This window comes from Corythoichthys intestinalis, chromosome 4 (genome assembly GCF_030265065.1).
Source record: "Corythoichthys intestinalis isolate RoL2023-P3 chromosome 4, ASM3026506v1, whole genome shotgun sequence".
NCBI classification, from domain to species: domain Eukaryota; kingdom Metazoa; phylum Chordata; class Actinopteri; order Syngnathiformes; family Syngnathidae; genus Corythoichthys; species Corythoichthys intestinalis.
The window spans coordinates 33415471-33438815 of record NC_080398.1 but is presented as its reverse complement, the minus strand read 5'-3'; the positions used below and the strand labels follow the sequence as shown (position 1 = coordinate 33438815).

At 36.4% G+C, this 23345-nt stretch overlaps 1 protein-coding gene across 2 annotated transcripts in view; it reads right to left on the bottom strand.

The window, feature by feature from the left end:
* Positions 1 to 11076, bottom strand: part of LOC130914260 (raftlin-like) — a 228887-nt gene extending 217811 nt beyond the window's left edge. For both annotated transcript variants that reach the window (XM_057833276.1, XM_057833277.1), the window contains exon 1: positions 10714 to 11076. The gene's annotated coding sequence lies outside the window, so the exon portion shown is untranslated. The remainder of the gene's footprint in view (positions 1 to 10713) is intronic.
* Between the last annotated feature and the right edge of the window lie 12269 nt (positions 11077 to 23345).

The window sequence follows — 23345 nt, the reverse complement described above, 5'->3', positions numbered from 1 at the left end:
TGATAATTTAACCCTAACACACACACACACACATTAGACATTAGAGTTATGAGAAGTTTTTTTTCAGCCAGCAGCAGCCACTGTTAGAAATGTAAAAAGACCTCATTTTTTTGGAAGTGGGGAACACACCATTAATTTTGCTACTGTAGGTCCAACCTGCATCAATGTTAGCATAACATTAAACATTGGGGATGGCGTGGCTCAGTGGTAGAGTAGTTGTCCCCCAACCCAGAGGTTGTGGGTTCAATTCTTCGTCCTGATGAACTTGCCTAAGTATCCTTGAGCAAGATACTGAACCCCACATTGCTCCTGGTGCTGCATCACCAGTTGGTAGATGGCAATGTAGTGTAAAGCGCTTTGAGCACCTTGAAAGGTGGAAAAGCGCTATACAAGTATAACACCATTTAAACTGTATGAACTTGCTAACCTGAAAAACTCAAGTAGGAAGTTACTTCGAGAGAAGTGTCCTTCTCTTTGTGTTTTCTACTGTTAACATTAAATAAACTGTGAGAAATGTAGTAACCTCTGCTGGCAACTGTGGAACTAGAAAAAAACGTTGGCAAAAAGCTGCTTAGAGAGAGAGAGGTGCTGCATAACCTCGTACGTAGCTCACACAACACAACATCCACACAACAATCATTATTAATTATGTACATTAAAAAAAGCTAGCTTTGTGATTGACTGGTCGATCGCGATCAACGTCAATGAGCACCCCTGATTTAGTATATCGCTTAATTAGGTTCATATTCGTGAGAAATGTAGCCCTGACACCGGTTCACCCAATCTGTTTGGTATTATTAATGTCCCATCCTGAGCAAAAAGTGTACATGCAGGTTATGCTGTAATATCATCCCAACCAATGTTGAGACCAAACCTACACCCTTGCTCAAAACCCATTTTAAAGCAATAAAACTGGCCACTGGAGGTCAGTGGCGCATTTGGTAAGAACTGATCTCGTGCCAAGAAAGGAAGTGAAGAAAAATAGTCAGGAAACAGAAGTTGGAGGGATCTTGCGAAGACACGTGAGAATTAGAGAAAAAAGTGAGAACAATCTTGATCCGGACTCATCAGATTAGCCACGGGAGCAGCCGAGAGCCTTTCCCGTTGTTATGTGCGTAAATAGTTAAACAGTTCAATAGTTTAGTTATGTGTAAATAAATTGTTACTTTGCCATCAAAAGCTCTATTTGTCTTGTTGTTCATGTTATTTTGTATAAGGAAAACATTATTCAGATGTTTGGGATCTAACTAATGCAAAAAATAGCTGTGTATAAGTCAAAATTATGTTTGAAATGTATGCTTTCACAAAAAGCTCAATTTCTCCGTTTTTTCATTAGAAATGTGAAAATTGCTCAAACTAAGCTATTTTCTAATTTCTAAAGAATGGAAAAAGATATGAACTAACTTTTTTTCTGCTGAAAGAAGAGAGTCTAATCTTTGTTTTGGTGGGTTCCATGTTTATATAGCAATAAAACAGAATTTTCTGTGGGCCTTGCAAAATCAGTCAAAATCCAGTAAAACGACCAGGAGCGAAGGGCTTTGCTTGGGTGAAAAAGGCTGGGAGTGAATGAGTTAATGAAAAATTAAGTACAAGTAGTCCCCGGGTTACGACGTTACAGACTTACTTGTTTTTGACTTTACGACGCCGGAGTCTCCGCCGTTTTTTTTTTTTTCCCGCGCAACAGTGTCTTGTCAGCCACCTTTCAGCATTGATGGTAAGTATATTACAGTATATTATTCGTCATTTTGTTATTTATTAAATATAAATGGTTGATCTCTAATTGCTATGCATATCCGCATAGGCAACGTTTGACTTTTGGGGCAGGGGGGGCACAACATGTTGATGACCCAAAAACGCAGTGTCAGCAATAAAATTACCTTACAAGAATATTTAAAATAATAAGTTGACAATGAGCGTTTTTTTGTGTCCCATCAATTCTTGAGGGAAATTCTAAATCAGGCTGCTTAGGCAATACTTTTTGCCAAGATCGTCATCCCTTGAATTTCGTACGCCCGCCGATGTTGTGCCAATGTAGTTACCCCAGTCAAAAATTGTATCCCCTGGGCGGAGCCATATGAAGGTAGATTTGTGTCTTTATTATTCAATTAAAAAAAAGTTGCTTCAACAAAAAAAAAAAAAAAAGTTGCTTCAATCAAAATATATATTATAAAACCAAAAAAAGTCAAAAAAATCAAAAAAAAAAAAAAAGTGTTTGAATGCAAAAATAAATTTCAAACTCAAAAAACTCACTCAAAAATGTATGTGACAGCTATTTTTCTTTGATTTTTTTTTTTTTTTTTAAGTTTTTTTTTTTTTTTTGAAGCCACGTTTTGGCTAGGACATTTTTCTCTTTATCATTCAATCAAAAAAGAAGTTGCTTCAAAAAAATATAAATTTTCAATAAAAACATCACTTCAATCAAAAAGAAGTTGCTTCAAAAAAATATAAATTTTCAATAAAAACACTTCAATCAAAAAAAAAGAAACATTTCAATCATAGAAAAAAGTTTTTGAATGCGAAAAAAATATTTGAGATTGCATATGAATGCTTAATTTTTCATTGAAAACTTTTTTTTTGATTGAAGCAATCCTTTTTGTGTTTGGGCCATTTTATGATTAGGACACTTGTATCAAAATCATTCGATCCCCAAAAATGTTGCTTCAATCCAAAAAATAATATTTTCAATATAAGAAAAAAAATCGTTTTAAAAAATATTTTTTCTCTATTTCATATATATATATATATATATTTTAAATTATATGAAAAGCAAATTACTGTCTAAGGTGCTGGATAAATAATTTCGATCCATGATATAAATATCTTTCATTTGTATCATTTCATTCATTTTTGTTGCAGTTTTATTGCTTTTCAACTTTTATATATATGTATATATATGAAAGTCAATTACATGCACTGACACTTTTCGGCCACCAGGGGGGCCTGCCCCTGCCCCCCACTTAAAATCTGCTTATGCATATCGGGTATTTCATTATACTATATGTGCGGTCCGCTTTCCTTTGTTGCACTCAGAGTTGCTTGACGTCACACCAGCGCTTCTTTCTCTTAGTTTTGAGCATTGCTTTCACGTTGGGAAGCAAGAAGGCAGAGGAAGGGTAAACGTTGCAGGCTTGGCCGTTAGCTCGCTATTAGTCCGCTAGCTTATTGAGCAGCGTTTGTTTTCACCGCTGGACCGGTGTCACTAATATCTGCCGTTTTCATTATTGAATTTCCCCCAGTATTATCGTGCGGCCATTGAGGTATGTTTTTGTAAGAATATATGCCTCTATTGATTTACTTTATAGCATTATTGTACACTCTGTAATGATTGCATTTTCTAAATGTCTGTTCATAGTTTGACGGTGACAAAAAAATAAATGTCAGTTGCAAAAAGTACTATGGTGTGATCGATGTTAAGAGAGGGAAGAAATAATTATTTTATTTTTACTTTATTTTATTAACCCTTTAACACCTAAGCCTATTTTGGCCGAATTTGCATCCATTTGATGTTGCTTTTATATTTCAAAGAAAAAATTGTTTACAATGGCCAAATTGGGTCCCTTTTTTCAGGACACCTTGAACTTCATGTCTAAACTGTTGTTTTCTTCACTGACCAATTATAATCCACATTTTGGACCCAAAAAGACAAAAAAATCCCAAAATCTTTTTTCAAAATTTGTAATGTTGACGTGCCATTGACAACCAAACATGCTCGACCAACCGTTTTGAAGCTTCATCATATTTATTCAACTTGTTAGGATAAACATTCAATAGAAAAAAATAAGATTGAATAGTTTTATGTTTGACAATTCAACACAAACAGCAGGTATGGTCATAGGCGTTTTTTGGCCTTTACACATACTATGGTCAAAACAGTCTATATAGTGTGCAAAATAGTGAGAAAAAAATTTATATATATCATCTAACACAAAAAGGGTTAGGAAACTATCTCTTTGTGAAGTTAGGTGTTGTACCCATCACCTTATCAAAAGTATATACGTACATGCAATCAAGCTTCTCGCACACACATCTACATAAAAATTGAAAAGATTATAGTGAAGAAAAAAATATATATAACATTGAAAAAAAGTATTAAAAAAAATATTGACAAGTAGTTCAATTCAAATTTTTCAGGCATGCGACCCAATAAAGTTTTTTTATTTTTTTGCGCACTCAATAAAGCTTCTTCTTGAACAGGTCACGGAGCTGCGTCACACACAAAGTCACACAGCCTACTCTTTCGCCGTTTGTGCTCTACTGTCACTTCTACTCGCCAAGACGCCAATTCATCAGAGGAAAATAACGACAAATACGACTCATCTTCTTCCTTGAGTTGAGGAAATAATGCATTAGCTTGTGCTAAATGTAGTTTTAGATTCATTCTGCACGTTTCAAAGTCGCTCGCTCAAACCAACCGGTGTTGTGCATTTTTCGGCACGACACCGGCCGCTGCTTGCTTCGCATGCCTCCCTTTCAATAGTTGGCGCCTCGCTCGGAAATTTATTAAAAATGATCACATTCGGTTCGTCCTTCCTGACATCACAACGACTCTTGGGATAAGTAGTCTTTTGTGCTGCTTTCGCTTTTGAAAAAGGACAAGAAATGATGGAAATATTGAGATGGATACATGGTCCATGAAGCGTTTTAATGCATATTTATGAGTGCAATAAAACTATAAAACTCAAATGACATTATCTCCCGTTTTTCTTGGCCGATTGACTTCAAATAAAAACTGGTGTGGACATCAACTTCCGCACTTTCAAACGAGACCAACCAGCAGCACGTGGGTGATGTAATTACAGCGTGACGAAGCTTCAAAGATGATATACGTAAACGCGTCGCTGCCGACACGTTCGGTGTTAAACGGTTAATATGACATATAATGCATGTTTTTGGATAGGTTTTTTTTTTTTTTTTTTAGATTAAGGGTATGTACAGGGTTAATTCCGACTTGCGCAGAAATTCAGGGTTACGTCACCAGCATAGGAACGGAACTCATTCGTAAACCGGGGACAACCTGTACTATAGAAATCAGAGAATATTTACAGGTTTTTGTTGTTGCTGTTGTTGTTGTTGCTTTTATTTTAAAAAAAAAAAAAAAGCAAAATAAATTAATCAAAATTTTTTATGTTTATTTTTTTACTTTTTGTTTCCAAGACAAAATGAACAAAAATAAATTAGAAAGTGAATATTTAGTTTTCCTTTAGTTGTATTTTTTCTTTTAGAAATGTAAATCAATAGAAAGATAAATATCAATGTGTGAAAATGTAAAATAGATAAGTTCAATATTTATTAGTTGTCCTTTTTTTTTTTAATTAAAAAACTAGCAATTTAATAAGTAAATTATAAAGTAAAATACTTTATGGTTTCCCTTTTTTGTCTATTTTATTGATCAATAAATAAAAACACAAAAGAATATTTGCCATCGAGGCTCAAGAACAAGATTTGGACAATATTTACGTAAAAAAATGTCTCAAAACAAATAATCAGTTGTCAAAATAGTTGATGATTCATATTCTATTACTTGTCAATTAGTCAATTAATTGTGGCAGCCAGAGTTGACAGACAAGCGTTTTTATGTTTCAAGTTTCAAAACAGTGAGTTAAGCAAAGGTTAGGCTTTCAGACAAAAATGTTCCCCTGCTGATTACTAAATTAAATGCAAGAACAACCTGTTTGTTGCTAAACCAAAAAGGAGAGTTTCTCATTCTTTTGTAGGGTTTGATGCTGTTTATAATTTTGGGATTAATACCCCTCTCCCAAAAAGCCAAAGAAGAAGCAAAACACTCACACAACATAGATTCTGCAAACATCTGGTGCACACAATGACAAAGAAGTGTCCACGTTTGGTCAGCATCAGTTCAGCCAGCCGCATATTGAACTTTGACCCCTTTCCTGTGGCTGCAGCGTGACGCAATGCCAATCGCTTCCACATTTACAAGGCTCCGCGTGCGTGGACATGCTTACTGTGTGTGAGTGTGTACCAACAGTATAAAGTTGACTCCACAGGCCAGCGGCTGGAACTAATTATCTTCACTCTCGCTCTCACAAACACGTACGCACCTCTTTTCTCTATGGTGCCCCCTCCCTTACTTCCTCTCCACTGACATCCTTCAGCTTGTTTTTTCCTTTTTAAGTCTCTACCGCATACAGTTGTCGCTCCCTAGCCATCATAAACGAGCCCTCAATAGTTGGCCGTTTTGTAGCAATCTTTCATTATGTACAAAGTAGGGCTGCTGCAAATAATCCGCAACTAATCAATTACACTGATCAACAAACATTTTGTTGCACTGATGCAAACACTTGTTCTTTCGGTCTTTTCGGGTGCTGAAGCCATATCTGAACTTAGTTTATTTCTTTGCGCTTTCGTTGCTGTTTTTATTATTATTATTATTATTATATTAATAAAAAGCTATATTTTAACAAAGTGGGTATATACATAGTAACAATATGTATATGGCGGAAAACACTCAGGTGACTTGAAGTTCCGCTCTGAGATCCCAATTTGGCCAACTTTCAAAATTGTCCGATATGCATGTGTGATACATCATTGGAAAGCTGAAAATTTCAATTTTCTGGGAGAAGAAAACATTTGAACAGGAGGGCATTTAAAAAAAAATTTAAGCAGTAAAACCCTATCTGGAGGTGAGAGCACGTGAGAGCAGAATTAGACGGCACGATTTTAACGAGATATTATCGCGTACTTACCTTCTGTCGATCCAAAAACTCCATGTAGCGTGTATCATCGACTGTGAAGACACAGATGTGAATGGCCAGAGCCGGATTTTGGGGGGATTTTATGGGTGAAAAACGGTGATATAACAAGGGTCGCGATGCAGAAATTGCAGACATCAAGGAGTGGTCGAGATTTTCTTTTTCATATATTTACCCTTTTAAACGTTTTTTTTTCAATTTTTCTTTGTTTGGATCAATTATTTATCATCTAATATATCGGAGAAAATGCGACAGTAACAAAAAATACAAATAATCAATAGCTATAAGGTAGATATCCGTGACTTTTTTACAGACGCCATTTTTTTCTTTGTGACTTAATTTGTATAAAAGTTTAAAATATATGAGTGAATAATTTTTTTAAGTAGTTTTTTTTTTTTTTTTAAACGAAATGTTAGACATCAATTAATGATTCTAAGCTAAAAATGACAGACATTTTGAATAATAAATATAATTACTTCCCTTGTTTTTATGGCTGGGTTAAAACACAAGCAGTTGAGCGACGTCTGTAAACGGGGGTTTCCAGGGTAAAACGGACAAATTAAAAATAGTTTGGGTGGAGGCTTATTGCACCATGAATCTGCTATGGCAGGATATATACATATTGTTCTATCAAACACAACAGTTCTTTTGGCTTAATATACAGCAGTTTATTTTAAAGAGGGGTGCAAGAGCAGAAACTGCTTTTTCAGCCTTGTCTGTGTTTTCCGCCAAATGTAAACCAACATTAGGGACAATGTGACAATGTGTACTGCACTCCTGCCAAAAGTACTCCGATATGTGGAAATCAGTCAGCTATGACAAGCTAAAGTTGGCAATGATTCAGAGAAATGTATATAACTACTAGTGAAACTACTGTAGTATTGGGTGGAAATATATGAATATTAGGGGTGGAACGGTATACAAAAATCTCGGTTCGGTACGTCCCTCGGTCTTGAGGTCACGGTTTGGTTCATTTTCGGTACAGTAAGAAAACAAAATACAAAATATAAATGTGCTAGTTGTTTATTACACACATTAGCCTACACAAAGCTAGAATTCTGCTCAAAAATAGAAAATACAATATTCTGAAATGTAGATAGTTTGAAAAACAAAATAAAAATAATTTTGGCTAAGACTTTTTCTTTAAAATATCTGATGTGCAAAATTGAAAAGTTGCAACACTGAAGTGAAAAGTTGTTCCATCTATATTCTTTTTTAAATTTAATTCCCCACCCAGAGGGCCAACCATCTTCCATGTTAACATTTAACCGTTACCCACGCTGCTCACTGCACTTCTGAGTGGTGCGACGGCCCTGGCCGTTTAATTGTTATTTTTTTTGAGACTGTCAGTCATCTGATCGCCGCGTCCGCCAGCTGGCTGCCTCCCCTCCCAACGTGGCGTACTCCGATTGACGCCGGACGGGCAGACGACGTCACCGCCGCTGACGGGCCACCCGAACTGGCCGCTGTCTGACATGTATCCATTATGCAGCTCTTTGTTTACATTTGCGGCAATAACGACACTTGCTTTACGGCAGCTAATCCGAAACACGGTAGTACTATTAGGCCGTTGTTTGAGCTTGCATACCCGCGTGTGTGTTGTATTGTACCTGAGTCTTGTTAACCAAATAAAGGCAGCATTAACAAAAGTCATCTGACCGCTCGTCATTTTACAGTCAACACTCTGAGAGTTCGCAACTTTGCCGCGTACCTCCTCGCCAGCTCTTTGCTCGCCATTCATTCACCTGTGCATTTGATCGCTATTTTGTTACACTCCCGCTTTTTCGGTGAGGTATTTTGTGTTCATTCGTTATTGGATCATTTTTGTTCACCACTGTAAAAAAGAGCACCGCAGCACTAGAGGTAAACTGCCGTTTTCGTTCAACCCGTTTTGTTTAGTGTAGAAGCCAGGGTAGTGGCTGTATTGTTTTTTCTTTTTTACGATCAGGGTTTACTTAGCGGGTGGGGTTCAAGAGTAGTTTCATTTTGTTTGTTGTTTTGGCCTGGGCTGTGAATTCGCTAACCTGCGAAACTTGAGTAGGAACCTGCTTAGAAAGAAGTGTCCTTCTGTATGTATTTTCTACTGTTAACGTTAATTAGACTGTGAGAAATGTAGTGAACTGAGGTTTATCTCTTTCTCCCCAATTTTTGTTTTTATTTTATTTATGTGGTTTTAAAGCAGCCCAAAGGAGCATTCTTTTTTTTTTTTTGTTGAGTTAGGCTTTACTTGTGGACAAAAGCAGTAGTGTCTTACCGGAAGGAAGGCTGATTTTTTTTGTTTTTGTTGTTTATCCCTTGCTAGGAGTTTTTTTTTTTTGTGTTATTTCTAATGTATATTTTTATATAATATATATATGTTATATTAATTAATTAATTAATTAATTAATTAATTTCTCAGCAATGTTGAGTGGTCTTAAGACAAATGTTTATTTTTTGCATTCCTGGATAGTTCAGAGATTATTAACAACTTTGTATTTATTATGTATTTTAATATAATTTGAGTTATGTTCAAATATTGAAATACAAATTTGCTAATTAAATCCAAACATTTATTCTGGAAGTTTTCAAACTACTTCTTTAGTAGTTTTTGGAAAAAAAAGGTTTGAATGGAACAGTTTATCACCTGAACCAATACATATGGCGGAAAACACAGACAAGGCTGAAAAAGCAGTTTCTGCTCTTGCACTCCTCTTGAAAAGAAACTGCTGTATTCTAAGCCAAAACGACTGTTGTGTTTGATAGAACAATATGTCTATATGCTGCCATAGCAGATTCAGGGCGCGTTAAGCCACCGAACTATTTTTAATTTGTCCGTTTTACCCTGAAAACCCCGTTTACAGACATCGCGCAACCGCTTTTGTTTCAACCCAGCCATAAAACGAAGGTAATTAATTATATTTATTATTCAAAATGTCCATCGTTTTTAGCTTAGAATCATTAATTGATGTCTCATATTTCGTTTTAAAAAAAAAAACGACAAAAAAATTATTCACTAACATGTTTTAAACTTAAACAAATTATGTCACAATGAAAAAAATGGCGTCTGTAAATATGTCACGGATATGTACCTCATAACTATCGCTTAATTGTATTTTTTTTTATACTGTCGCGTTTTCTCCGATATTTTAGATGATAAATAATCGATCCAAATAAATAAAAACTGGGGGGAAAATGTATAAAAGGGTAGATCTATGAAAAAGAAAATCTCGACCACTCCTTGATGTCTCCAATTTCTGCATCGTGACCCTTGTTATATTACCATGTTTCACCCATAAAATCCCCCCAAAATCCAGCTGAAGCCATTCACAGCTGTGTCTTGACACTCATTGATACATGCTACATGGAGTTTTTGAATCGAAACAAAGTAAGTATGCGATAGTATCTCATTAAAGTCGTCTGTAATTCTCCTCTCGCGTGCAGCTCTCACCTCCAGATAGAGTTTTGCTGTTTAAAAAAAAAAAAAAAAAAAATTAAAAATGCCTTCCTGTTTAAAAATTGTCTTCCCCCAGAAAATTGAGATTTTAAGCTTTCCAATGATGTGTTACACGTGCATATAGGACAATTTTGAAAGTTGGCCAAACTAGTATAAGTCAATACAGACGTACAGATGTATTTTGCATTAATTATTTAGCCTATCAATTAATTTAGTTTGTATTCATGAGGAATGTAGCCCTGACCCCCATTCACCCGATCTGTTTGGTCTTATTAATGTTCCGTCCACAGCAAAAAGTGTACATGCAGGTTATGCTGTTATATCGTCGATGTCGAGACAAAACCTACGCCCTTGAGTTAAAGTGAACTTGATCATTGAAAGACACGCATGATTGGCACTCCCGGTACCGTTCTGTTCAAGTCACGTGACGTCCTGTGGCTGTGCATGCGCTAAACTTATGTGCAAAGTGTCAATTTAGCAGCCCCATCTGTCAAAATACTCTCACAATTGTCTTTGTTCCGTTATAAAAAGCTGCAAAAAAAAAAAAAAAAAAGGCGGAAGTGAACTTACCTCTCGCTGTGGATCAAAGTCGAGTGCGAGCGCGCGTCACGCGGAGCAAAGCATCCCACGCGTGGAAGAAGGATGACCGGCTCGTTGGAGGCGGTGTCGGGTCCTGGGTTCGCTGTCCTCCGTGGCCGCACGCGGGCGTCCTCAAGCGGGCTGAAGATTCTCCGAGTCCCCGCTTAGTGCGCGCAGATGTTGAACAAGCTCAGGGAAACCACATCCTGTCACATTATCACCTCCTCCTTCTTCTTGACCAATATGCGCGTGCGGCTGTCTGCGTGCGCGTTCACGTGATCGTCTGGGATGAGACTGTTGTGACCCGACAGCCTCGCGTCGACGTCTGCCGAGGAGCTTCCGCTCGGCTGCCTGAAGAACCCATGATGAGGGGAGGGTTGGGGTGGTAAGGGGGTGGGCTTCACTGGGAAATACCAGAGTTGGAGGGCGGAAGGGGGCTGCATGTTTTGAGGATGGACACGAGTCATATTGTTCAATATGATGGGACTTCAATATCATTATTGACTCTATACTCATTTTCATTCGTTAGGTTAATCAATAGTTGAGAGTTGGTGACTTTTTTAACCCATTTTTCTACACCCTCCCCCTTTTATCATTTAAGAAATCGGGGTGCCTTATGGGGACCAGTCATTTCTCACTGCCCTGTATATGTCACTTTATGTACCTTGGGCGGGTTGAAACCGTATGGAGGAGAACTGAAAATAAATCATTAACTATGAAATTAGAAAAAAATAAATGAGTATGGCGGAAAACAGTCAGGTGACTTGAAGTTCCGCTCTGAGAGCCCCAATTTGGCCAAATTTCAAAATCATCCGATATGCATGTGTGATACATCATTGGAAAGCTTAAAATCTCAATTTTCTGGGGAAAGAAAAAATTTAAACAACTGTTTTTTAAACAGCAAAACCCTATATGGAGGTGAGAGCACGCGAGAACAGAATTACAGACGCCATGACTTTAACGAGATATTATCGCGTACTTACCTTGTTTCGATCCAAAAACTCCATGTAGGATGTATCACTGAGTGTCAAGAAACAACTGTGAATGGCCACAGCTGAATTTTGGGGGATTTTATGGGTCAAACATGGTGATATAACAAGGGTCACGATGCAGAAATCGCAGACGACAACGAGTGGTTGAGATTTTCTTTTTCATATATATACCCTTTTAAACGTTTTTTTTTTTCTTCTTCAAATTTTCGTTGTTTGGATCAATTATTTATCATCTAACATCTTGGAGAAAATGTGACAGTAACAAACAAAAAAAATACAATTAAGCGATAGTTATGAGGTAGATATCCGTGACATTTTTAAAGACACCATTTTTTTCATTGTGATGTTCAGTCATTCATTCATTCATTTTCCATGCCGCTTTTTCCTCACGAGGGTCGTGGTCATTGTAATGTAATTTGTTTAAAAGTTTAAGATATGCGAGTGACTCGTTTTTTAAAGTCGTTTTTTTTTTTTTTTTTTTTTTTTTAACGAAATATCAGATATCAATTAATGATTCAAAGCTAAAAATGACAGACATTTTGAATAATAAATATAATTACTTTCATTTTATGGCTGGGTTGAAACAAAAGCGGTTGTGCAACGTCTGTAAACGGGGGTCTACGGGGTAAAACAGACAAATTAAAAATAGTTCAGGGGCTTAATGCGCCATGAATCTGCTATGGCAGCATATAGACATATTGTTCTATCAAACACAACAGTTGTTTTGGCTTAAAATGCAGCAGTTTCTTTTAAAGAGGAGTGCAAGAGCAGAAACTGATTTTTCAGTCTTCTCTGTTTTCCGCCATACAGTTTCCTCCATAATTATTGGCACCCCTGAAAAAGATGTGTTTTTTTAGCTTCGAATATATATATATTTTTTAATCCAAATCATATGGGACCTCATCTGACCAAAGCACATGGCCCCAGTTGAAGCCTGGGACTGTGTGTATTTTTGTGTGAGACCAAGATTGAGCTTTTTGGCAACAAACACTCTAAGTGGGTCTGGCGTGCCACGAAAGATGCGCATGCTGAAAAGCACCTCATACCCACTGTGAAGTATGGGGGTGGGTCAGTGATGCTGTGGGGCTGTTTCGCTTCCAAAGGCCCTGGGAACCTTGTTAGGGTGCATGGCATCAAGAATGCTTTGAAATACCAGGACATTTTAAATCAAAATCTGTTGCCCTCTGCCCGAAAGCTGAAGATGGGTCGTCACTGGGTCTTCAAGCAAGACAATGACCCTAAACATTTGGCCAAATCTATACAGAAATGGTTCACCAGACACAAAATCAAGCTCCTCCCATGGCCATCTCAGTCCCCAGACCTTGTTGGCAAAAGGGGGTTGTACAAAGTATTAACACCAGGGGTGCTAATAATTGTGACACACATTATTTGATGTCAAATCATTTTTTCTTTATGTGGGATTTTTCCCGACTGAATGAATGCACTTGTATTGAAGGTTGGATTTTTCTCTTTTTTTCCATTAAGGTCCCATATTATTTGAATTAAAAAATATATATTAGAAGCTAAAAAAACATATCTTTTTCAGGGGTGCCAATAATTATGGAGGTCACTGTATATAATATTTAAGAATAGAATATTATAGAATAGCCCTCTATTGTCATTATACAGTTGTGCAATGAAATTGTGGAGCATCTCCCCTTACAGTGCAGGACAAGTAAAAATCTCGAATGTGGCTTGCATGAATAAAAGTATAAAATCTAAATAAATATTAAATATGTATGAGGTAGTCCTATGTTCAGCCAGTGCATATAATTGAAGTACAGTAGCAGTTGACAGTGAAGGCATTGAATATTGCACATTAATATTGCACGTAAATCAGTATTGCACATAGAATATGTGTGAATAGAAGTTAAGTAGCAGACGATGACATTGAGGCATTGAATATTGCACATAGTAAATATTTCAAATTAGGCAATAAAGCCTTCATAATAAAGCCTTTGCATTTTTTTCATATTTTACAAATTTATGTCAACATTTCTTTCTTTTGAGGTCATATGTACATTTTAATTTTTATTCATTTCAAGTCACATTTCAGTTTGTATTTCAATTGTTATTTAATGTGTTTATTGATTATTCAACATTTATTGTGATTTAGTATGTTTAATAAAATTAAAATGTATTTCAGTTTGTATTCATACATTACAACATTTAATCATATCAGCTTTATTTTTGTATTTTAAGTTAACACTTCTGGTCCTCCACAGAAACTGTGAAATATGTGTGTGTTCCCACACATGGCCAATGTAGATGATTCTTTTTTGTAGCATTAATGGTGATAAAAGTCCTATCAATTTTGACTGGTGAGGTTGGCAGTGATTAGTTCCTGAAGGCCGCCCAAGGTCAAAATGGCCATATATCACCGTCAATGTCACTGAAATATAATCATTCCCTGCCAGACCCTCCCAGTCAAAGTGGATCAGACACTTAAAGCCGCCAATGGCACTGCAACACAATCATTCCATACCAGCATTTCCAGTCAAAATGGAAGTCAATGTTGACTTTAGGGTGGTTTAACGTAGGTGAAATTAAGCATTTTAGATTTTACTTAGGGTTAAAGATCTCTCTCATTTCCTGTCAAAAACAGGAAACAGGTGTGCCGCTTGTAAATGCCATCTTTCTTTAGAGAGGGGACACCACCCCCTGGTGTCCAATATGTAAAAAACATTCTGTCTTGTGCATCAGTGGTCTCCGACTTTTTTTGCATCACCGACAAGTGTTATGTGGGCCTTTTTTCACGGAACGTCAATATGTGGCAGAAAAATACTGTAAAGTAACGCGACGGAGCAAAAAACGAACGTTAAGTGCAGGGAAAATGTAACTCACCAGATGCTGAATCAACCTTTTTTAACAGTGACCTCCCCTAGGCATAACAGGTTCTTCTCCAATCATGTAAGGTTTCTTGGCTTAAGCAATACGGTTCGCCACGAGGTATGATGCTCACAGTGCATTCACTTTTGTTGATGTGGTGGCCCTAAATGTTTCTGTCCTTCGTGCTTGTGCGTTTTTGTTTCAAAAATTTCAAAGGCTTATCCATTATTCCAGGGTGCCCAGTCTCTATGTGCTGAAGCAGCTGTGAAGGCTTCATTGCCTAATTTGCTAACTTTTGGCCACATATTATGTTGCGCAGACTTCGTAGGTTCCTCTTCTTACTCATCAGGTGGCCTTTTCCCCGTCTAAATCTTTCCAAAGACGTCTGTTTTTCAGTCATCTTCATTAGCGTGTGGGCTTATTAATTCCGAGAATAAATCCGATGCGCCTACATCATACGTCATTATCGAGGAGAAGCACACATTGAAACAAAAAATAAATGCTAGCTCCAATTTATTTTTATGATGACATCCTCACCAATTTTTTTATTATATCTATTGACTAATCCGAGCAAATCGACAGGAAGTACCCCATCCGCCATGGCCGAGGTGTGCCGCCAGCAGCAGGCACCTAGCGTTTCTGTTTACATTGACTGACACTGGCTTGCTACTGAGGTGTGTAATCACCCCAGTAATGGCGGCCTTCACTCGATGATGACGTCCACATGTCCCTACTCGGATTAATCACTAGGGTAGGTAGGCAGATTGGTGTGCAATGTTCCCTCTTAGCTGCGTGCGTGCACAATCGCACACTGCTTGAACATACTCTGCGACAAGAAAATCTATGCAGCGCACATAATAAAATTCAACATAGATGTATTGTAGCATCATTACTACTACCGCAGTAGTGTGTCAGTGGGACACTCCTATTGTTGTGGTCAATACAGCAATGCGATGCTCCTATTGGTGCGTTCGATACGGCAAGGCCATAGGCGGAGTTTGACTTTTGGGGCAGGGGGGGCACAACATGTTGATGACCCCGAAACGCAGTGTCAGCAATAAAATTAACTTACAAGAATATTTATAATAATAAGTTGAAAATAAGCGTTTTTTGTTTCCCATCATTCTTGAGGGGAATTTTAAATCAGGCCTCCTAGGCAATACTTCTCACCAAGATAGTCATCCATTGGATATGGTACGCCCGCCAGTGTCGTGCCAATGTTGTTACCCCAGTCAAAAATTGTATCCACCGGGCGGAGCCATATGGAGGTACATTTGTGTCTTTATTATTCAATCCAAAAAAAAGTTGCTTCAATAAATAAAAAAGTTGCTTCAATCAAAATATACATTACAACAAAAAAAAAAGTCGCTTCAATAAAAAAAATGTGTTTGAATGCAAAAATAAATTTGAAGCTAAAAAAAAACGCATGTGAAAGCTATTTTTCTTAGATTGAATTTTTTTTTGAGTGGAGTCAAGTTTTTTTTTTTTATTGAAGCAACTTTTTTCATTGAAGTAATGTTGATTTGTGTTTGGGCTACATTTTGGCTAGGACGTTTTTGTTTTATTATTCAATCAAAAAATAAGTTGCTTAAAAAAATATATTTTCAAAAAGAAAAATCACTTCAATCAAAAAAAGAAATATTTCAATCATAGAAAACGTTTTTGAATGCGAAAAAATATTTGAGATCGAAAAATTTGCGTTTGAACACTTCATTTTTCCTTGAAAAAGTTTTCTTTGATTGAAGCAATCCTTTTTGTGTTTGGGCCGTATTATGGGTAGGACATTTTTGTCTAAATCCTTCAATCCCCAAAAAAGTTGCTTCAATCAAAGAAAAAAATCATTTGAAAAATAAAATAACCCTCCTCTAATTTTTTTTTTTTTTTTTTTAATTATACGCAAAGCAAATGACCGTCTAAGGTGCTAGTCACATGATATTTCAAAAAATAATTTTGACCCATTACAAAAAATTATATTTTTGTTCATTTCATTCATTTTTGTTGCAGTTTTATTGCTTTGCAACTTTTATATATATATAGGAAAGTCAATTTCATGCAATGACAGTTTTTGGCCACTGGGGGGGCTGGCCCCCCCTTAAAATCTGCTTATGGGCAACGCGACGCTCCCATTGGTGGTGAAAAGAGAGCTAGACTCCTGTGCTAATTTACTAAAGCAACATTCCGCTGCCAATCTTTGCAAGCGCTACAGTATTGATTAATATCAAATTTTAGAACTGATATAATCTAGTTAATTAGACCAACAAAATTGTTTGCTGTACCATTTTGCAATGTAACTCAATGAGCAACAGGTGTCTGGCCAATAACAAGATACAGTTCACTTCACTTACGCTATGCAGCCAATCATAGCATTGACAGTGTTGTGCATATGTGCCCTGTGCATACGCACCTTGCAGGTTAGCTAGCTAGCAACAGTGCAGCTGAGACGCAAATGCATACACTTTATCATGGCGAAAGGAACGGGCAACGATACCACACCCATCAAGCCAATGTAAAAAAGAAATGTGGTTCTTTTAAGATGGAATGGCTGTCTGAGTTTGTGCAATCAGAAGAACAAGCGATGAAACAGAGTGAGATTTTTGTGTTTTTGTTCATTATTATTGTTATTATTATTATTTTAACCTGTCCAATATTCGACTTACTTGAAGTAAATATTACTATTTGTTCTTATTAAGCCCATACATCTAAAAGTAATTTTTCACATAAATCAAGCAAAAATTGCTTTCAAAAAATGTTTTAAACAATAACTATTCTTGAATTTCTGACTAATAAACTTATTTTAAGATTATATATACCTTATTGGCCCGAATATAAGACGGTGTTTTTTGCATTGAAATAACACTGAAAAAGAGGGGGTCGTCTTATATTCTGGGTCTAGACATTATACCCATTCACGACGCTAGATGGCGCCAGATATCATTGAAGCGATGTTCTGTCATGACAGATCTCAGCTAATCTCCCCATTCACGACGCTAGATGGCGCCAGATATCATTGAAGAGATGTTCTGTCATGACACAGCTACTCTTTTAAGTTTAACCAGTTTGCATTATTTTATTGCAATGTTTTTCCTTATTCAGATTTGTTTCAAGACTACAGTTACAGTTAGACTTCACTTTGATGGTTAATGCAGTTATTGCAATTTTGTTGTTTTATCACATAAGATTGGTTTATTTACAAAAACCATAAGCCATTCATTTACAAATGTGATTGCACTTTAGTTTACATATGTAAATGTTCAGATGTTAAGATTCGAATGAGTCAAAATAACATGCTTTTTCTCTCAAATATATTGTTATAATAATTTGTTTCGGATGTACTGTAATTATTTTCTTAATTTGGTGTTCAAAAAGTCTTTTTTCAAACTTGAGTCTTGAAAAAGAGGGGGTCGTCTTATAATCAGGGCTGCCTTATATTTGGGCCAATACGGTATTAACTTTTTGCTCAAAAAAAGTGTTAAGAAAAATTGCTAACTGAAAATAAGCTTATTTCAGGATATCTAAGTGAGTAAAATTTGGCTGATAATTTCATGTATTTCTAGTAGATTTACACGGTAAACAAGGGAGTTTGGTTTTAAGGAGTTGTGTTTTTGAAGTGTAGCTGCTCAAACACTGATAATAGGAATCTTGATTGTCCTTATTGTCTGAAAAGTTTTAATGTGTGAGTTTGTTATCCTGTACTCCCTTGTGGTTGTTCATTAGCTTATATTTATTAACTCATCCATGCCACAACTGGACCTTACCCAGTCCAAAGCAGGATTCTTCCTATTGTTTAAAGCAGGACTCTCACATATAACATAGTACACATCTCATGAACAAAAAGATTTTTGTCTTTTTCTTTTTATCTGGGACAAATCAATTATATTAAAAGTAAAGTAATGAAAATTGCTGCTTTAGTGTCATTCTTTTAATAAGCAATGTTACTTGCTATGATCCAGGGTTTTGAACAGGCGCGATACTGATGTGTGGCCCAAGGGTACACATCTGATGGTGCTGACCGTGTTCCACAGTGTGGTCAGGGAGCTTATGTGTCTGCTCAGACACATGAAAAATTAGATGGAACATTGTTGATGTGTCAAGAAGCACAGGCCAGAATGCGGTTAGTCATATAAATTATTTATTATTTCTGTGTGGCCTGGTAGCATATGCACCACGGACCGGTACCGGTCCCTGGCCTGGTGGTTGGGGACCACTGTTGTGCATTATACATTTGAACAACTTTATACAAGACAACTGAAGGACTGCCAATGCACCTTTCACCATTATTTATTGTTTTGTCATTTGTGGTCATTGAGGAGTAAAATCGTAAATGTGACGATTGTTCTGATTCTGTTTCACTGTTCATTATAAGCTTGGAAATAATTTTACTGACACACAACAGGCAGTATATGGGAATAATGCACAGTTTCATAACATTATTTATGACAACAGCCCATTATGTGAATCCACATTTTCTGGCAGAAAATCGTCTTAGAATTTTGTAAAAACTGCCCTATGTTCTATTCTTGATTACTAAAGAATGGAAAATAATACAAACTTTTTTCCTTGGTGAAAGAAGAGATTGTGTTTCATTGTGTACATTTGATAAAGAAACGTAGAAATGTAAATAAAGCATATTTTCATTGTGTAAAATAGTTTTCAATAGATTGAAGGTTTTGTTAAGATGCTTGAGGCGTAATTAAAGCAAACATATAGTGATAGCCACACATATAGTGCAAATGTCAACGTTGCACTGAACAAATATATTTCTCAAAAAGGTAGTTTTCGTCATTCTTTTGCCACTAAAGAGGAAGTTGAGTGAAACCAACATTTGCTCTCCTGCCAAATGCTATTACCAAAACAGACTAAGATAGAAACAAACTTTTTGGGGTTGAAACAAGAGAATCTTGTTCATTCGATGTCTCAAGATCAAACTCTTTAACCTTTCCTTCTTTTGGAATGAGTGTAGCAAAAAAGACAAAAACAGAGCAGTATTTCTCTTTTTTAGTTCAGCTTTCCAGTTTCAACTGGAATAAGAAAATATAATTTAAATGAGAATACAGAGCAAAAGTGGAGCGCACCATTATGTTGTAATTTTCTTTTTTTCACTCCATCCTCCAAACAAAAGAGAAATGAACCCCCCCACCCTACACACACATTATTTCTAGCTTGCTCGCTTGGTGCATTAAGCTGTCAGCTTCCACACTGTTGCTGATGATGACTTGAAGGCAGCTATTACTTCAAATATCCCGGTTGTTACCTCATGTGCGCTGCTCTTATCTTTCATTAAAATCCACTCTGGAAGGGTTTAAATCACCCCTTCAAAACCTTGCATTGTCATTCTCCAGAAGTCATTAAATTGAATGTGGTGTGCCCCAAGGGTCAATCTGAGGTCCCTTGTGGATGTGATCTATGAAATAAGCTAAATAAAAAAAAACTGGGACCTGTTTTTTTTTTAATCTTTTGCCAGGTTAACAACAAAACTACGACCTATACAAACAGGTTATCACGATAAATCATTCCGTGTCATTGATGGCAATAGATCTCCAATCCACTTAAATTGAAAGGGGCTGGCAGCGATCGTCAACTGTCGCCGATGGCAGCTAATGAGTGAAATTAGTCATTTTTTAACAGAATAGATCACAAAATTACAGAACGATTACATTCCACTATTTTCAAATGCATTTCTCAAAGTGAAAAAGGAAATAGAATATAAAGCAGCTAAGGAATACTTATAAATGAATGATTTTACAAGTTCAATAGTTTTAATCAAGTTGCCACGATTAATTGACTAACAGATCAATTAGCAAATTATAAATTCAAATTATTTTCATAATTGATTAATTGTTGAAAGACATAGTCAACCTAAAAATTGTCCCAAAATTGTATTTTTTAGATTAAATATTCCTATTTAATTTTAAAAAAGGATGTATTTGTATTTTTTAATTATTCAATTGTATTTTCGTTTTTGGGGCCATTTTTGGATGGCATTGGAAAAAATGTAAAATAATTTATTTTTATATCATTCATTTCTAACAAAATAGAAAAAAAGTCAAATAAATAATTAAGGTAAAAAATAAATACTTACAACATCTGTTTTTCTTTATGGAATAATAATTCTATAATATCAGTAGTCAAACTTTTCTCAGCGCATAATTCCTGGTTCAAATTTACATTTCTGGCAACAACAAAAAAAAGCCGGTAAATAACGTGATTTACATATGAGCCGTTTAGATTACTCATTGCAAAAGCTGTGATTAACAGACTATCAAAATAATCATTTGTGGAAGCCCTAGTATTACTTCGTTAAAATGCGTGTAAAATGTAACATCTGTTCAGATCGCACATAATAACACTTTGCATTTCCAATACTGTGCTTTTTGGAGCATTTCGTTAGGCTGTTGCGCTATGATAATGATAAAGTGTTATCTTGCAGGTGTAGCAAACATGTGTCATCATTTTAAACACGCATCCATCCCCATTAAAATGTAAACAAACCAGAGCAGGTGGGAATATTCCGAATCTCTCGCCTCATCTATTGAAATGTTGAGAGCAGACACGCACGTCACCTTTTTTCTATTTTTATTTTAACAAGCTGACAGCGTGAAAAGAAGTGCAAGGTCGGCTTTTTTTTTTTTTTTAATCTCTTCAGGGGTATTAAGCATTTAGACACTTTCTTCATCCAGCGTGTGTGTAGTTTTCTGCTTTGTTGTACTTTTTAATGCAACTTGTGTTGTTTTCCTCACCAAAAAGGATCAAAATTGTACTTTTTTGTTTAAAGCAACATTAGGTAACTTTTCGCTTTTGGTCGTTTTTATCGATGCAGGTGGACAAACGTGGTAGTGTTTTGCCTTAAGAAAGACTGCGTTTCCCATGAGGACCAACGCAGAGCGTCATAAAATCCTGATTTTTCGGTTGCCTGCAGATGGATTAAACGATATTTCTGTTTCCAGCGACTTTGTGAAAGATGAATATATGCATATGACGATGTTGCGTAGTGTTTGACGTATTGACGCCCCCCCCCCTCCCCGCTACCCCACCGGACAAGTTTATTCTTCAGTTTCCTTTTATCCTGGTAACCTCCCTTTTTTGTCTCCTCGGACAAAACTTTTTGTCACTTTTGTTGCTCTGCCATCTTTGCAGAACTTGAGCGAAAGCGTTCACATTGACTTCCGTCTTTATAGCGATAGGGAGACTTAAAGTATGCCGTAAAGCAGTCAGCACATTTGTAGTTTTTTTGTGTGGCAGGGTTCCTGCCACCCTCCTCAGTGTTAATTAGAGCCGGTGAAAGTGATACAAACCTCCTCAAGATATAAAAGAGGTGTCATTCAACTAGTTGTCAGTCGACAAATGTTATGAAAATATTTTATAAAGGTTAAAAGTTACCTAGTGTTGCTTTAAATCTTGATGTTTGACTTTTCAAGTGTATCATTCTACTCCTGGTTCAAATTGATTGGACATCTACTGTATTGCAGTCAGTGTCAGTTAATGCAGCAGTGTTTTTCATGTTCCAGTATTTCAATGTCAATGACGTGAACAGACATCTGTTCCAATCTAATCTAACCATCTAATCCAAACATTGAGCGCAACTGAGGACATTTGTCGTCAATTGCCATTTTTATTGTATCTCTGCTGTGAGGAGTATACTAGTAGTGTTCAGATAATTGAGGTGTAGTTGAAGTGTCAAAGTCAGCTAGTTTGATCAATTTTTTTCTTCCTAAAACAGGTGATATATTTTAAAAACATGCCTGTAGCAAAAGAATATAATGGGGGGGGGGCACTTTTGGAAGAATTGAAGAAAAATATTTTTCAAATCTATATGATTCATTGTCATTTAATAATTATTACTAAATTCATTGCATCGAAGCAAGGGCGAAGGTTTGTATAGGGATGCTATAGGGACATAACACCACGAACTTTTAAGGATGCTGAAATTTTCCCCACCAACTTTTAAGCAACCTTATTTGCATTATATAATGAGTTCAGTTATATAGGTAATTTAGATTGTCTTCCTATAAGTCATAAGGATAGAATTGACCCTACATTATGTCCAGACTTACATTTACCCCTTTTCACTTGCTGAATGTGCTAGTCCACCCCCCCCCCCCCCAAACGCATGTTTGATTGGCTGATGACTAGAACCCCCACATCCACACAATCCAGACAGAAATACATGTCGACATGGCGCCTCCTCCGCCCCGTTTGAAGAGGAGGGATATTATATTTTTCGTCCAGCAGCAGCCACTGTAAGTAATGTAAAAAGATGTCAGTGTTGGAAAGGTGGGGAGCACACCACTAATTTGGAACTGAAACTGAAAGAAAGACTTGCATCAGAGTTAGCATAAAATTAAACAGTGTGAACTTGCTAACCTGTAAAACTTGAGTAGAAAGCTGCTTGGAGACGTGCCTTCCTGTACTTTTTCTACTGTTATCCTTAATTCAACTGAGCATTTTGTGCATTTATTCCCTAATTAAAATGTAGTCTATGTATTTTCTACATCATCAAAATATTTTTATTTGCAGCCTATGCACATTTTTATACCCCCCCCCCCAAAAAAAAAAAAAAAAAAAACACAACCACTATAAATTTCCTTTATATGAAGCAAGCACTTTGAAAAATGACTTTCTCCCATGAAAATAATTTTTACTGTAACTTTTTTCCTTACGTAGGAACGAGCTATTTTTGAGAAATGTAGCCAATCTGTTTGGTCTTATTAATGTCCCGTCGTCAGAAAAAAACGTGTACATGCATGTTATGCTGTTATAGCGTCCCTACCAATGTTGAGACCAAACCTACGGCCTTGCATCGAA